The 15,758-nt window shown below is 42.0% G+C and overlaps 1 pseudogene; it reads left to right on the top strand.

The window, feature by feature from the left end:
- Nucleotides 1-7,025: 7,025 nt before the first annotated feature.
- LOC148342448 (uncharacterized) lies at nt 7,026-9,485 on the top strand (annotated as a pseudogene).
- The last annotated feature ends 6,273 nt before the right edge of the window (nt 9,486-15,758 follow it).

The raw sequence follows: 15,758 nt of genomic DNA, 5'->3' as shown, positions 1-15,758 counted from the left end.
CTATAACCACCCCTACTTCTGTTACGTGACCTTGTTGACCGGCAGGTGCGGACAACAAGCCTGCTGTGGCACTGCGTCACCAGAACCTGGCCCAGGAGCAGCGGAAATGGAAAGAGCAGACGCAATGGGAGCTGCATGCGTCGGCTGCTGCATTAGCTGCTTCCCCCCGGTTGTCATGACTCGTGCCGGTCACGCCTGTTTTGTTGTTGTTTTCGTCACCTCCCTGCCATGTGCACTTTTGTTTATGTTTCTCAGCTGAGCAGGGGCGTCTCCTCCGACGACCGACTCCGCCCGCGTCATCACGAGCGGGAGACCAGCCCACCGGCGCCGCACCTGACATCCATCCACTGACTAATTACACACACTATTTAAGCCACCTACACTGACTGCCCGGCGTCGGATAATTTTCCTGCACTGCTCACGTTCATGACCCTGGTATCGATTGTTCTCTTGTTCATGCATTTTTGCTCTTGCGATCTCTTTGTGTTCCACATTTTGCAAGCTATTGCCCTGTCTCTTTGTGTTCCACGTTTTGCCAGCTATTGCTCGGTCTCTTTTTGTTCCTCGTTTTCTCCAATTGGTTTTCCCTCTTGCCCTTTTGGCAAGCTATTTATGTTGATCGTTTTTCCTTTTCCTTGCCGGTGCAAGCGCTTTTCGTTCCGTCGTTTATCTCCTTCCTGGTGTTAGCTTTTCTCCGCCAGCGCTTTGTGTTTTCTCCTGATTTATCGACGGATGTAATGCTAAGATAGATATATTTGCCTTAATTGATGATTGGACTTCCACTATTGTGAATCAATAAACACTCTTTGTTAAACTGATTTTCCTGTGTCCGCGTTTGGAGAGTCCTGCCACCTTCTTCCCAGCGTTTCGCTGGCAAGACCCTGACAGAATTATCCGACCAGAACACGAGTAATCACAGGGTACGTATCTGAACAGCGTATCTCTTGCTACGTACCAGCGAAACTGTCGGCTCGCCCCAGGCCCTCCACACAACGGTACGCCTCGATCCTTACTGTGTTCCATGCCACAAAGTGCCCAATACGATACATGGACGCGCGCTGCTCTTCATTATTTCTATTTTCAGCTCATAATTTTCCTGCTAAAATTTACACCCTGGCCAGGGTCTGTGCTAAAACTGAGCTTATTCACGACTATGTTGTCTATAGCTATAATTTTACACATCTTATTTCTCATCTCTTTAACCACTAGACCTTTCTTTTCTTTATCTTCTGCACATTTCTCCCGCGCTAGTCCCCATTTACATAGTTCCTATCATTATTTTTTTTCATTTATTTATTTTTTTTTTAATACATTTTCGTATGTTCTTTCACAGTGCGGTTACTTTACATCTTTTAATGTCTTAATCATTTATAGAGGCCTCTTGTTTAAACAATAATTGAAACTAACACAGGGACATTTTCCATGACCAATCAGCCAGCAGACCCACACGCACAAGCTTTCTTTCACGACCCCAAAAGCCCCGACCGCTTGGACACAGGCGCACAACACCCATTGTGAGTAAAAGCATCTCACCTAAAGTTCAGCCGGCCGGCTGTTGAACGCCTGCGCCCCAGCACCCTTGAGACCATCAATGGAGCAAGAATCCTGTTTGTGACGCCAAAAATGGGGTATATTTTGTTGTTGATGTGTGGGTCTGGTGCAGCTTCCCCCTGGACAGGTCGCCGAGCATGGCAGAATTGGTGATGGAAAAAAATTCTCTGACACAGTCATTTTGGTTATTTTTGTCACGTGCTGATGTCAAAAGAAGTCTCCCCAAAAAGAAAAAAGGGAAAGGTGTCCCCTCTCTCCGGCCTTCCCTTCTTATCGGGAATGGCCACACCTGATTATTGAAGGATTGTATTATGATTGCTGGCATTATTTTAAACACTTACGGGACAGAAGGTCAATTATTTAATTGAGCAGCTTCATATTTACTGAATATGTTCGACATTGATTAAACAAAAACCATTTATCAAATGAATGTAGAAGTACAGTGCATCGATAAGATTGACTGGGATTGTAGTCATGGTGTTTACTGATGCATTCGTATGCTAAATTTATATGACTTAGTTTAAATGTAAGACCTCAAAATTGCACACATCGTATTTTCATGACCCACACTCTCATTCAGAACAAACAGATTCAGTCTGCTCAGGTCAAACTGATGACAAACCAGATAGCACTTCATGGACAAATACGACAAAACACATTCTCCACATAGGCCATAGAAGATACAAACATATCAAGTTGGGGGAGGACATCACAGGGATGCTATCAAGAAGACCCAAAAACACATAATCTGATCTGGGAAAACATACACCACACAATCTGTACACTGACGAGATTACAGGGGAATGTGAGCAGGAGAGACGGAGAGACTGCCTTCTGCCTGAGAAGGTCAGCCTTGGACCTGGAACGTGGGCCGGGCCGGGGGAAGGAGCAAAGACGACCGATTCAACCTACATGACCCTTGACATAAAAAGCCTCCTATAAAATGTGAGGCTGGGCTGAGATCAGCGCGCCATTTTTCGATAGTACTCGTCTTGAGTACAGTTTCTCGTCAGATGAAGACAAAGCCGCCCATATATCTGTATTTGTACTATTTCCTGAATGCCAGAAATTGAAGAAACTAAATATTGGAACTCTATTCAGTTGTTGTTGAGTCTTTATTTGACCCTATTCTTCTTGAGTACAAAAAACGATCACGCATTGGAGTAACTTTGGCTTTTAAGATTCATTTACTAAATGTTTCTCATTTTCTCGGTGGCTCAACTCCAACAGTGGATATAAAAGTACACTACATCTGTCAGCATAGTTTTGAAACATGATGACATGACAAACTTAATTTCTTTAACAACATTTAAAAACCGGAATAAGTAAAATGTTAAATAATCAGTTCAAATTTTAAACTGGGAAAAAAAACACGGAGTTGACCCCCCACTAATGGTTATTCTTTGGCATTTATTTTCTGCACTGATTTCATTTGGCATAAACAATTGTTCAGCAAACCGGCAAGTAAAAGGCAATATTTAAAAATAAAACGGCAATAACCTTGAACGCATTTCCCCAAACAACCTAATGTTGTGATGCATATTTTTAACGATAGAAAGTCGTTCTTTCCAAAGCAAATGAGAGTAAGACGGGTACAAACCTGCTTTGTGTAGCACAACAGGAGGCTGCTTGTTAACTTCGCCCAGCAGTTGAAAATGTTGCTCGTTCTCTTCTTTTATTCCACAAAGTTCCTCTTTGTACTTGGGTGTCGTTCTAGCACACATTTTCAAATGATAATTCCAAAAAATCCGCACTTGATCTCTGCTTGGCGATGAGTCATGTGCCTCTTTTCGTTAGCGGCTAGCAAGCTAACAAGCTAAGCTAACAAGCTAAGCTAACTACGCCGAAAAGCATCAACGCGCGAAGATGAGTTATCGGGACACAAAGACTTAATGAATTATGTCGTAGTCCTTTAGAGTAGCACTGGACATTCTGTGAGAAATTTACAGTCAGTTCCACACTAAATCAAAAGAATTTAGCGGTGGACTGTTTTTGTTCCGGTGTGGACGGGTCGGTGGATATGGTTGAGGTCCTTCGGAAGCTGCGCGCTTGCTTATGACGTCATGCTTTAAGCACGTATTTTTCAAATATATTTCTTTGCCTCTGTGTATGTTTTTACCCCTGGCTGTTCTATTTCAATATATATTCTATATAATATTTTAATTCGGTTGATAAAAAAAAAAAAAAAAAAACTAAAATAACGCCACATTGGCGCGTAAGATCTGACGTCACTTCCGCCTTTGCCTCGAGAAGCCGCTGCTACTCCAGCAGTGGGACGTTTAAGTTTCTCCTCCCGAACTTGCAACAATGCTGTGGTTCACTCGGGCTGCAAGATTGTATGAATATAATGTCTGCATATACTAGCAGTGCTTCTCAATTATTTCACGCCCGCCCCTACCAAAAAGAAAAAGATTCGCGCCCCCACCACCATTTTTTTCTGTCTTTGTATATTGATATTCGATTGTCAATAAAATATCCCTTATCTAAGCTAAATTCATAAGAAATATGATTTTGAGAACTACTATTGTGAGGATCTCGAAACTCAGTACTCTGTTGTGCAAATATTGATGAGATGATAAATATTTACTCATACGTTTTTTGGTAAAAAAAAAAAAAAAAAACTTTATTGACATTAGCAAACCAAACACAGTTATTAATACGTACATAATATAGAAATGACAAAAAGAAGAGCGAGGGGGATTTTAAACACCAATTCTTTGTAAATAACATAAAGCAACAGCTTTAGTATGTTTACGATACGTTTTTTTTTTTATTTTATGGTGACTATACGTTTTTTTTATGGTTACTGTAAAGTTTATTTCTTCTATCTTAAGAAGTCACGCAGGTAACGTGATGCTGCAAGCTTGTGCCTCTTTATTTATTGACTTCTCGTCTATGTGCGTAGACACTTGTTCGTCTGGTAACCAAACACACGTCAGGCAATACTGCCAATTAGTAACTAATGACATAACTGCTCTCATTACATCTCCCTTTCAAACGTTAAACAATGCCTATGACTTTTTTAATTAATTTTTTAAAATATTATTATTATAATAATAATTTAGTTTTGTTATCAATTATTTTCACTTCTTATCAATATCTATCCATTTTTTGATGACAACAAGCAGCTCTACAACAATTTTAGGAACAATAACATAACATTAAACATTTTCAATCAGCCTGTCCGGTTGTCGTCTAACTCTTGTTGATCTTCGAAGAGGTTCAGTAATCCCAGAAATTGCTGGTGGTTGAGGTCTGTGCTCCTTCGATGTATACGCCTGCTTTGCAGCCTCAGCCTTATCAGAAGATTTCTTGCAGTCCTCGGTAGTGATGGGTAGATGAGGCATCCTGTATTGTTTTGACACAGTGACACACTGTATTGACACTGTGTTGACACTGTGTTGCTGAATACTGACACCTGGTGGACTTGCAGGAAAAATTTGACCGGGTCATCAGACTCTGATCTGTCAAACTAATTTTATCCAATTCCATTGATTAGGCATTTCCATTCACATTATTTTTACATATACATACTTTCATAAAAAAAATCGTTGATATTCGAGACGCAGTTGATAAATTAAGTGAACATCTGTCTGAATGCCTAAGTAAAAGTGTTGTGAATGACAATGGACTCATTGTAATTAAAGATTTTTATTAAAAAAAATAGTTTCTCCAGCGTTTTGTTATTCAGTCTATTTATATCTTTTTTTTTTTTTAGGCAATTTCCCCCGCCTTTGAGAAGATCCTCTCACAAGACACTGAAGAGGCCGGTGTGCACAACGCCTGTGTGGCTAATATAAATAGATGAGGGAACGTTGCCTCCATGGACTTCCAGTATAAGAGCGGGTCTTCCGTACGTGCAACGTGTCCTGCTGACATATAGCGCTGCACCTCTGAGTGCGCACAAGGCAGAAAACTTGAGTTTACCAGTGACGTCTTCCATTTTGCGGATATTTAACGCAGAGTAACGCGCCAATAACGCAATGCTTGTTTTGAGCGTGCATCCTGTTGACAGATGCGCATCCTTATAAACACAGTTTGGTGCGCGACCGCTGTGTCGACACGGTTCCGGTAGTGGTCACGTGACTTTCTTAAAGCAGTACGCTCAATGACACGGGTTTGCCCTGGAAGCTCGGCGCACGCATCGACGCCTCAGTGTCGCTGGACCCATCACTAGTCCTCGGGAACCTTCACAAGACTCCTCCAGTTCCCCCTCACTCTTTGTCCATCCTTTGTCCCCACAATGTAAGATCTCGGACACGAGACAGTTTTCCGCACCGAGAAAACATGTTTCTAAACGAGTTACGACCTAATAGCATTTATATAACTCCTTGAATAACACGATTCGGTTTTAGAGGGACCGCAGAACCCTTAATTTACACTTCCGTGCTATCCGCAGGGGAAACACAGTTTCCCGAGAAACCCAGTTTCTCAATGAGTTATGGCCTAATTCCATTGATATAACTCCTTAGACTAGCACGATCCAGTCTATCACACCATACTGGTCAACGGCGCGCGCCTAGTCCATCAGCGTGAAGTTGGCCCTCCATTTCTAGCAAAAATAGGGTGAAATAGTTAATAGTGCATCTGTGCTCGTTTGTGCTGCTTTGGTTCCAGAGATATGACACTTTTTTATTTCGAGTGGTGACGTCACCCAGCCCCCCACTTTCATCCAAATGGGTCGGGAATGGTGCCATTCGTTTGTGCTTCGTTTGTGCTTGTTTGTGCTGTTAAAAGTTTCGTTTGTGTTGCTCCGGTTCGATAGATATTACACGTTTTAATTCACGCGGTGACGTCACAAACACTAACGCTCCGGCATCAGTCGATTTTGTTTTGGATGCTGTCGAACAAGGAGCTAGGTATCGCGCTACCGCGTTCAGCTAATCACTTGAATCACTCGTATTTGTTATTAATTCCAGGTTATAAACTAGTTCCTGGAATGAACCGATGTTTTGCATGTTTCTGCGCATTTTACATTCTTCATGATCCTGGAAAGCAACTGTTGCTGGACGAACTTCAGGTAAACATGTCACACTCACTGTTGTAGCTTTTTTTTGCTAGCATGCAATAATCTTAAAATCTTCCTGTTTTCACTGCTGTCCATTACTTTAAATTCAATCTTATTTCTTTTAATATGTTGTTCTGCTGCTCACGTGTTTATTTCATCAGTAGTCATTAAAGCTATGTGATTATTTCTTAAATTATAGCAGACGTGAGGCCGAAAAATCCGTTGAACTATTTTGAAATAAAAACAACATAAACACACCCCTCGATGTAGCATTCCCTCATTTGAGAACAACTGAATTAATATAAAAACAGTCCATGTGTAATTGATGAGAGCCTGTAGAGAAAGTTTGGGTTGAAACAAAACTTTGTGTAAAAAAAAAAAAACACCAAACTATTTACATTGCAACAATTAAGCAATCACTGCTTTGTGAAGAACAAAGCATGTGGGAAGATCTTTGTCTTTTCTGATGCTGCTTTCACTCCACTTTCCAGGTCATTGTACATCTCCCAGGCAAAAGCAGCCCTCCCACAGTATGCCACATAATGTCCAAGAGAATCCTGGGTCAAGCCTCTTTGAAATCCTATGACTGCTCTCAAAGTAAACATATTCTCTTGCAGCACCAGACTAGAGGGAATTTCAAGCAGGGCAAATTCTGTCCAACTCGTACCAAAGTCGGTGTCAATCCACAAACATTCTCCCAGACTGTAGCTGTGGGAAACATTTGCCGAACACAGAGCCTTTCCTGTACTGTTGTCTTGCTTTTTAAATGTAGATGGACACTGAGATGCATTTTGGATTGGTCGGAGGCAAGTAGAGTCAGGAAGGCTCAGTCCTTCTTCAGCAGCAGTCTGAAGATGAGTCATGCCACAGGTCTGCAGGACAGCAATGTTGGTACACACAAGCGGAACTTCCCTTATTACTTGAGTGCTTAGGCTGCAGTACGGTGAGGAACATTGTTTTTTCAAGTATACACTTGGAAGATTCATCGTGGCTCTCTCAATCACTGTCGAGATGTGGCATTGTGCATCTATTTGGAGAGCACCAGAGGTTAGGTGGACAGGCTTGAATATTTCTTTCAGGAGTTCTGCCCTCCTGGAATACACGTGTTGTGTCACACCTCGTGTTGCGATGGTTTTTACCAAGTGGAGGAATGGATTGTCACAGGTCTTGCTGCTTACAACCTTTTCAAATGAAAAGCTGTCACAATAAGAGCAAGAAAGACACTCAAACACGGCATCAAATGCACAAATGTTGAGCACAGCGACTTTCAATTTGGAAAGTTTAACAGGCTGTTGTTGGTTTCCATTTTTCAACAATTGCACCTTGACTTTTTTACGTTCCATGGATGAATCCACATGCAGCCACTCAGGACAAGGAGAGAGATATGAACTCATCTTCCTTTTTTTGGGTGGAACTACTAAGCCTCTCCAGTTCTCAACTTCGGTAATATGAAGATTGATTGCAGCAGCATCAGATTCATCACCAAGGTCAGCATCCTTTTTTACATTTTTTTCCCCCACTCTGGGTAGTAGAGACATCGTCAGGTCGTAAGACAGTCGTAGCATCACCTACATCAGCCTTTTCTCTTTTTTGTTTTGCAGCAGAAATCCGCATGTTTCCCTCAATGAAGGCAAGATGACGAGCAACAAACCGGTCGACACGAATGGGAAGGCTTTCATGCTTGAAAAGCCCATTTTTTATGTTTTTGAACTCTGCTTCAACAGCTGCCGAACTTGCAGTGATGGTGGTGCTTCGGAAGAGAGGGACCATTACTCCTGTCCAGAGTGGTAAGTAACTTCCCAGTCTGATGATGTGGGGAATAATCTCAGGGAGGAAGTGGATGTTATCTCTGTCTCCCTCAGCCATGGCAAGTGACCTGCTCTCCTCGCATAATTCAGTCACCCACTGTCGAGCATTAGTGTGGATCTGTTGATGCGCCTCGACGGGTTCCTGTGCCTGAACCTCTGTGTCTGGCATGCTGATACAGTCTTCTTGTGCAATTTGTGTTTTTAGATATTTCTTCCGCTTTTCTGATGGGAGAGGGGTTCCAGAACTGTCATTACCTTCGGACTCACTCAGTGCCACAATAGTGATGGCACCTAGAAATTCTGTTGAATGTTCCACACATTGTGACTTGAGTAGTTGTGATAATGATCTCACATAAAACTCTTTAACACGATGTCTTTTATTTTTCAGGCAGTCCCACTGGCAGATCATTTTGATGCTGTGTGCAACATCTACCCTGACAAAGCATGGTGGCAGGTTTGCATGCTGATTCCCAAGTAAGACTTTAAAGCACTCATTAATGTAGCTCTTCAAATCGGGATGTGGGGTAAAAGCTTTGACCAGAGATCCAAGAATTGCGAGAGAGAAATCACTTACAGCTTCTTTTGGGACCGGTGCACCTGCATGTATCCATTCTTTTAGCCACCCTGTGATAGCGCTAACATCATGCTTAGCATCAAAGCATACAGTTGGATGAGGTTTTTTTGACAATGTCTTGTACACATGCATTTGTGTTTGACTCCAGTCATGAAGAATTTGTCAAGTCCAATGTCTTTGACGCTCCCACTGTGAGGTGTACTGTACTTTAACAGCTGCAACGACAAAATTGGATTTTTATCACCTAATGCCAAATCATTTCTCTCTTGTTTTGCCTTGCGCAGGGTGGCCAAATTTGGGAGGTGGCTTGGCTCAGGATCTCCGAAGTCCATTAGTGTTGTTGCCTGCGGTGCCCGCCATACATGTGGTTCCATCCTGCCCTCAACAAGTTCCTTGGCTATCTTCACATGCAACTGCCCAGACAGGAATCGCTTTGAGCTGCCAGTGTAATGAGAGTCATCAATGTTCTTGATGTAAACAGTTGAGCATCATTGGACCGTCGAGTTCAGGCTCTCTGTCGCAATTCATGTCAAGATGGCCATGACATTCCCTGCAGTGTCCTCTAATTTCAATATACAGTGGAACCTCGGTTCTCGACCATAATCCGTTCCAGAACCCTGTTCGAAAAGCGAATTGTTCGAACACCGAAACCATTCCTTTACTGCTTGCACTGACTTTCTTTGGAGGCATGATTAGGGGATAAAACACTTCGTACACCTATATAAAATGCGAGAGCAAAACGCAGCACGTCCGCACGCGACAACAGTTGATCACGAAGAGAGCAAGAGAGCGATCTACACCCGTACGCCGCTCAGCATCCCACCCTCGCGTACGCACTCACGCGTCATACCGGCGTTCGAACTCCGATGTTTGTTCGAACTGCGAAGCAAGAATTTCTCTATTTTTTTGTTCGGACTCCGATTTGTTCGAACTCAGAGTCGTTCGAGAACCGAGGTTCCACTGTAATTATTTGTGACTAATGGATAGACTCGACCGAGTTGTGTGCTGTGTGGGCAGCGTGGGTTCAGTTTCCACTCAGTGACGGTGTCTATGTCCGTCCTGTGACTAGCTGGCAACCAGCTTAGGGTGTTGTGCGCCTTTCGCCCGTAGTCAGCGGGGATAGGCTCCAGCACCCTCCCGCGACCCTGTACAGGATAAGCGGTGTGGATAATGACATGACATTAATTATAGCCTAATCATTCAATTGTTGCACCTTTTCTTGCCTGATGACGACCGTTTTATTGCGTGCTACTTTTCAAACTTGTAACGTTGCACTCTTGTATTTATTCTTCCACCTTCCCTTTTACTTTGGAAAACAATGATAAACATTTCTGACTATTTTCTGCCATGTTACTATAGTCACAAAGTGAATCATTTACAATGCATGGAAAAAGTGGGACTATTTTACAGTTCATGCTCAGTGTCTAGAAAGTCAGCCTGGACCATTTGACTGACCTACGGTCAAAAGTCACGGCGCAAACTGTGAAATTAATGCCAATACCACATGATCGATGGCCAGCGTGTTAAAAACAATGGTAATATTATCGTGCATCACTGGTAAATAATACATTGTGAAATTCAAGATACGCACCCAACAACCCGAGAGATATTTTTCAAATAATCAAAATACAGAAAATGAGAATGAGGTTTATTTGCGAGAATGCGGCTATCTTTTATGTTGCCTGTTTTCCTTTTGAAAAAAAATTAAACACGCCAAGACAAAAAAAAATGAATATGAACAAATTCCTGCCATCTTTTTTGTTAATATATCACAGTCATGTCTCCTACAAAAGAAACAAAAAACAAAGGAAGAGAATAAGCATATTATTATTATTGTTTTAATAGTTTGCTGAAGTCTCGCTGCCAAAGATGTTAATAGTAGCTATTAGTCAGAATTTTGTCAGGATAATAAATCAAGTCAAATTTAAAAAAAAAAGAAAAGTAAATTAAGGATGAAAAAGACTGTCAAATCGGTGTCAAGTCATATCTGCAGCAAAACTCACTCGACTTTGCTAACATTACAAAAATTGCTACATTTCTTATCGGATTCGTAAAATATTTACCTTTTCAAAGAAGTAGATAAACACCATTCCATTCTGTGTATCTGACATCGACTTACTGAAAACACAATATATCAGCGTAAGAGTATGCAAGCATAAATGGTATTAAACAAATTTTGGTGTTTTCCACTAAACATAAAGCACCACCCGAGAGCTATTAAGTCCGGTGTTTTACTGACAGTTCAGAAGAACGAGGCTTTTATTATTTCTTAAATGATGTTTACGCAGTCTTTATCACTTAATGTCTCATTTCTTAAATAATGTACACAATCCTTCTTACTAAATGCGAGAATGCGCTCTGAAAGGAGCTCTTAAGATTTTACATCAAAATATAAAGCAGCATAATTTATGTTATTTTTCTAAATCATTCAACCTTAATTTATTTACCGAACAATGCTTCTGTTTTATGATGGACTCGTAGTCCGGCACCAGTGCATTTCCATATTGGCAGATTTCTTTTTCTCTCTCTCTCCAATATTATTTTCAGGTTTTGGGGCCGTTTGTGCTGGCGGCAGCCGTCTTTACTTTTGACCACCTGCGGGCACGATGACAATAAATTCTAAATAGCGATGGTACGCGATACAGTGAACGCTTAATGATCCTTGTTAACTCTGGAAACTCTCTGTCTTTAACTATTTCATCCTGGCTGGCCGACTTTTGCGGTAATTTATTTGTTACCAAGTGCAATTTTATTACTCTGTGGGGCAAGCTTCAAAGCAGAGACTTCCCTTTAAACCTTTCTGTGCTCCTATTTTTGTAGGTGTATGCATCTTGCGATGATAAAAAAATCCTTGACTTTATGACGCGTCACTTTTTGACCCATTTTCTCCCTCGCAGCTAAATGAAGGCGATCTGCACCTCCAAAACTGGCTGGTTGAATGGGATCGTAGTACAATTTTTTCAACCAACGTTTAACGCTCATGACGGTTTATGATTTAGTGACAAACGTCACATTGTTATTTGTCTAAACACACAGACGCAAAAGCCTCTTTTTTTAAAACATCCATTTTTTATTGAAAGAAAAATCAAAAATATGACAAGGTTCAGTATGGTTACACATGATAAGGATTCTCTAAGTCGTAAAAAGTCTATAGGTCAGGGTTAAAACAGATGGATTAACTTTTGATTCTAACAGGTCTTCAAACATCTTCAATTCGTGCGCGAGATCCACAGGTTGTTGATGACGGAGACGGTATCTTATCACATCGTTAAACAACGTGAGTATGCTAAGTCACTTATCTCATTTTCCCAATTTTCCAAAATATTTTGAAACGTGTCGATCGAACCCGAGCGACTCAAAGTAGCTTCTATAGCCAAAAAGCGATAATTTTCTCAACACATTACCCATTTTTAGTCAAAGTTAATATTTTCTATAAGATATTCTTCGAAAATATCAAGTTGATCACGATATATCATACAACATACGCACTCATCCACTTTAAGGCGGTCCGGTAAGTCCTTTACGAGTGCTAAGTCCACCATTAAGATCTCTGCAACTCGCTTGACTGTTTCTTTATCCGTTTTTACAGAACACAAATCCATCAAGTAGTGAATACAGGGTAAAAACTTTTTATCGCAAAGGATTGGCATGATGCGCTCATATTGCAGTCTTAGATAATAACTATTGCATAGGTATCTATAGCTATGCAAACAACCCCGTTTTGTGTGATACTTTATCACAAAGCGTCTGACCATGTAAAGAATCGCCGCTTTAACAACTATTACGACATCCATATCAACCCATCCCTTAGGAGGATCAACCCATGACATATGTTGTACATCATCCTTGGAAATAGGTGCAGGTCCGGGGTCAGGGTCGTTGACGGTCTGAACCTTAGCGGGCTCAAGCGAACGGTTTGAGAACTCTTGTTCGGACCAACTAGGTACTCGTACCTCCTTGATTTGTGGAGATTCAGCCTGGTGGGACCAACTGGGCTGTTGTACCTTCTTGTTTTGTGAAGATTCTGCCGACGAGGTGGGGGTCATCGGAGGTGTCGACGGCGGCGTCGGTGAAACGGGACGGCTCCACCCTGAATACGATGGCTCGCCAGTGTTGTACGAGGCTACAACAGGGGTTGGTAAGATTCCCGTACCGCCCACCCATAAAGAGTATGATGGTCCTGCCTGGTCCTCGTCTGTTTTTGTAGGGGTTCCATCCTGGTCTACATTTGTACAGGCGTCAACCTGTTCCATGTTTGCAGTTGTCAGGGTTTCTACACCAACAACGTTTTCAACCATAGTCATGTCATGGTCGCATGTAGGTTCATCCACACCGCTATCTGCAGTACAAAGATACTTTGATTAAATATATAGCTATTGATTATAGGAATATAGTTAAGGATTAGTTGCATCGTTTACCTGACGAGTGCTCTGCAATGTTATTAGAAACCTGATCAGGTGCAGCGATGGTTGTCACCCTTCTCGGTGTGATGTCCATGACCATGCGGCGTCTTGTTCTGAGCGTCTTCATTTTTAGAGTAGGTCTGGCTCTTCAGCCCGAAAAATTGGTTTGTCTGTGCAGAGCGTGACTTGGGCTTTGGCTGTATTGAGACTGGGGTCGGGATATGATAGTAGGGGATGTGCTTATTTTTGACAGAAGCGTGATTCTGGGGGGCGGGCGGTGTTGTTTATGCTTACAAACACGACCACAACTTGGTGGTCGTCTGTCTGTCCAACTATAGATAAGAAATACGTGAAAACATGTCAAAACTTGTTGCAAAGATGACTTGGGGATGTCTACAGACAAGATGATGTTCCTCCTTGAAAGGTAAAATAATTGGTAAAACAACCTTAATGATATCTTAGCTTAGCTGCTATTTCTTAACCTAAGCGCATGTTGTTTCTTAGCTGTATTCTATTTTCTTAACCTAAATGTATATTGTTTCTTAACCTAACTACATACTATTTCTTAGCTGTACGCTGTTTCTTAGCTGCATGTTATTTATTTTATATATATATATATATATATATACTATAATAATTATAATATTCTAATATCTAATATTTCTTTGCTTACCTGTATAAACTACAAACATGGGGGTTGCCTAGCTGTGTGCTATATTCTTAACCTAGCTGTATTCTATTTCTTAACCAGGCTGGTTGCTATTTTACTCAGCGTACGGACTACAAAAAAGGACTACAAACATGGGGGCTGCCGGCAGTAGGAAGGCTGTGACGTACAGGGAAATAGGAGGGTGCGAGGGGCGGGAGCGGTGGAGACATCACCCTTCATTTTTCTCGTCCGTAGCGGGATAAATGACGGCGTTTGACTGTCCAAATGTAGCCAACAAATACATGTCCAGACATGCAAACATGACTAGGCAGATTTTACAAAAAAGGCAAGGGGTCTGACGACCGGATGTCGACAGTTGCCCGCCACTCACTATCTTTTGAAACACCTTGAGGCTGCTGCAGGCTTGGAGGGTGTCTATGGCCGGCATCTTGCCCGGACAACCCCCCAAGCCTGCACAATACCATGTTTAAACTTATGTCGCTGGGAATATGTCCAGACATGTTTGCAAAAAGGGCAAATATCAACCGAATAAACATATTATTCAAAGGTAATAACAACGCCTGCTCTTCTCAACCCATGTTATTTCACTTATTTCATTTGGTTATATTTATTTAAATAGAACATTTCATTGGATGCTTTATATACTTCTGATATTAAAATATGAATGACATAAGTACAGTTTGGGTTGGGGACACACGCACGCAGGGAACACATTGTTTTTAACATAAGAAGCATACAGTTTGGGAGGGGGGGCTTGGCCCACACGCACGTAGGGGACACATTGTTTTTACTACTGAGGGCAATCAGGGGAGGGGGGCTTGGCCCACACACACACACAACGTCATCACAATTTGAAAAAGCGTAATTCTGTCGGCGGGGTCCACTTCGACAAAAGCGTAATTCTGTAGGCGTGGTATTAACGCTTCAAGGGCAGGGAATATGTAAATATTTTTAAGTAGGTGGCTGGAGATTGGATAGTTTGAACACAGGGGGCGGGGATAGCGGCCATTTTGGACAAAAGCGTAATTCTGTAGGCGGGGACAAGGAGACAAAAGCGTAATTCTGTAGGCGGGGCTATGACGTCATCAAAATTTGAAAAAGCGTAATTCTATTATCTCTCACCAGCATGACTTTTGTTGTCCCGGCATGAAAGTCCATTGTTTCAGAGGTGTCTTGTTTACACCTCCTTTGTTGCAGCCTTGATCCAATCTTCCTGCATTCATCTCCTGAGGGTCTTGTCATTAGCATGGTCCAAACTTCGGTTACACTTAAAGGATTTCATACATTTGACTATGAAAGGAATATAAGAGTTTGAGCTTAACATAGTTCATTAGATGTTGCTGCATCCAGTGTATGAAAGTGTGAGACTGTAAAGTGCTGAGCGTGTGACTGGTGGAGCGGAACGGTGTGTGGGGTGCGAGAATGGAATGTTTCAGGACAGATGGTGATAGCCGCAAGGAGGGAGAGAGACAAGATGACTCGGGGGGCAGTGGATGAAGGAGCAGCCATCAAAAGATCACACGCAGGAGGAGCCACGGGATTCGGTGGGGGAGAAAGACCAATGAGAGCAAGCTAAAGTTAACTGCAGGATACACATAGCCAATAGAATCATGCCAGGATGCCTTTGTCTCTGTGCCATTTGCATATTGTATAGTATGAATCATTACTGGGCAACTCGGGGGTAGAACACATTCGCTGGTGGCAAGAGAGGTGTAGAGTTGTATTGAGAGGGACCCGGGACCCA

This window comes from Idiotropiscis lumnitzeri, chromosome 2, assembly GCF_059441095.1.
Source record: "Idiotropiscis lumnitzeri isolate Australia: NSW breed Sydney's pygmy pipehorse chromosome 2, RoL_Ilum_1.0, whole genome shotgun sequence".
Taxonomy (NCBI): domain Eukaryota; kingdom Metazoa; phylum Chordata; class Actinopteri; order Syngnathiformes; family Syngnathidae; genus Idiotropiscis; species Idiotropiscis lumnitzeri.
The sequence above is the reverse complement of the archived record's forward strand: the minus strand, read 5'-3'. Positions and strand labels throughout refer to the sequence as shown.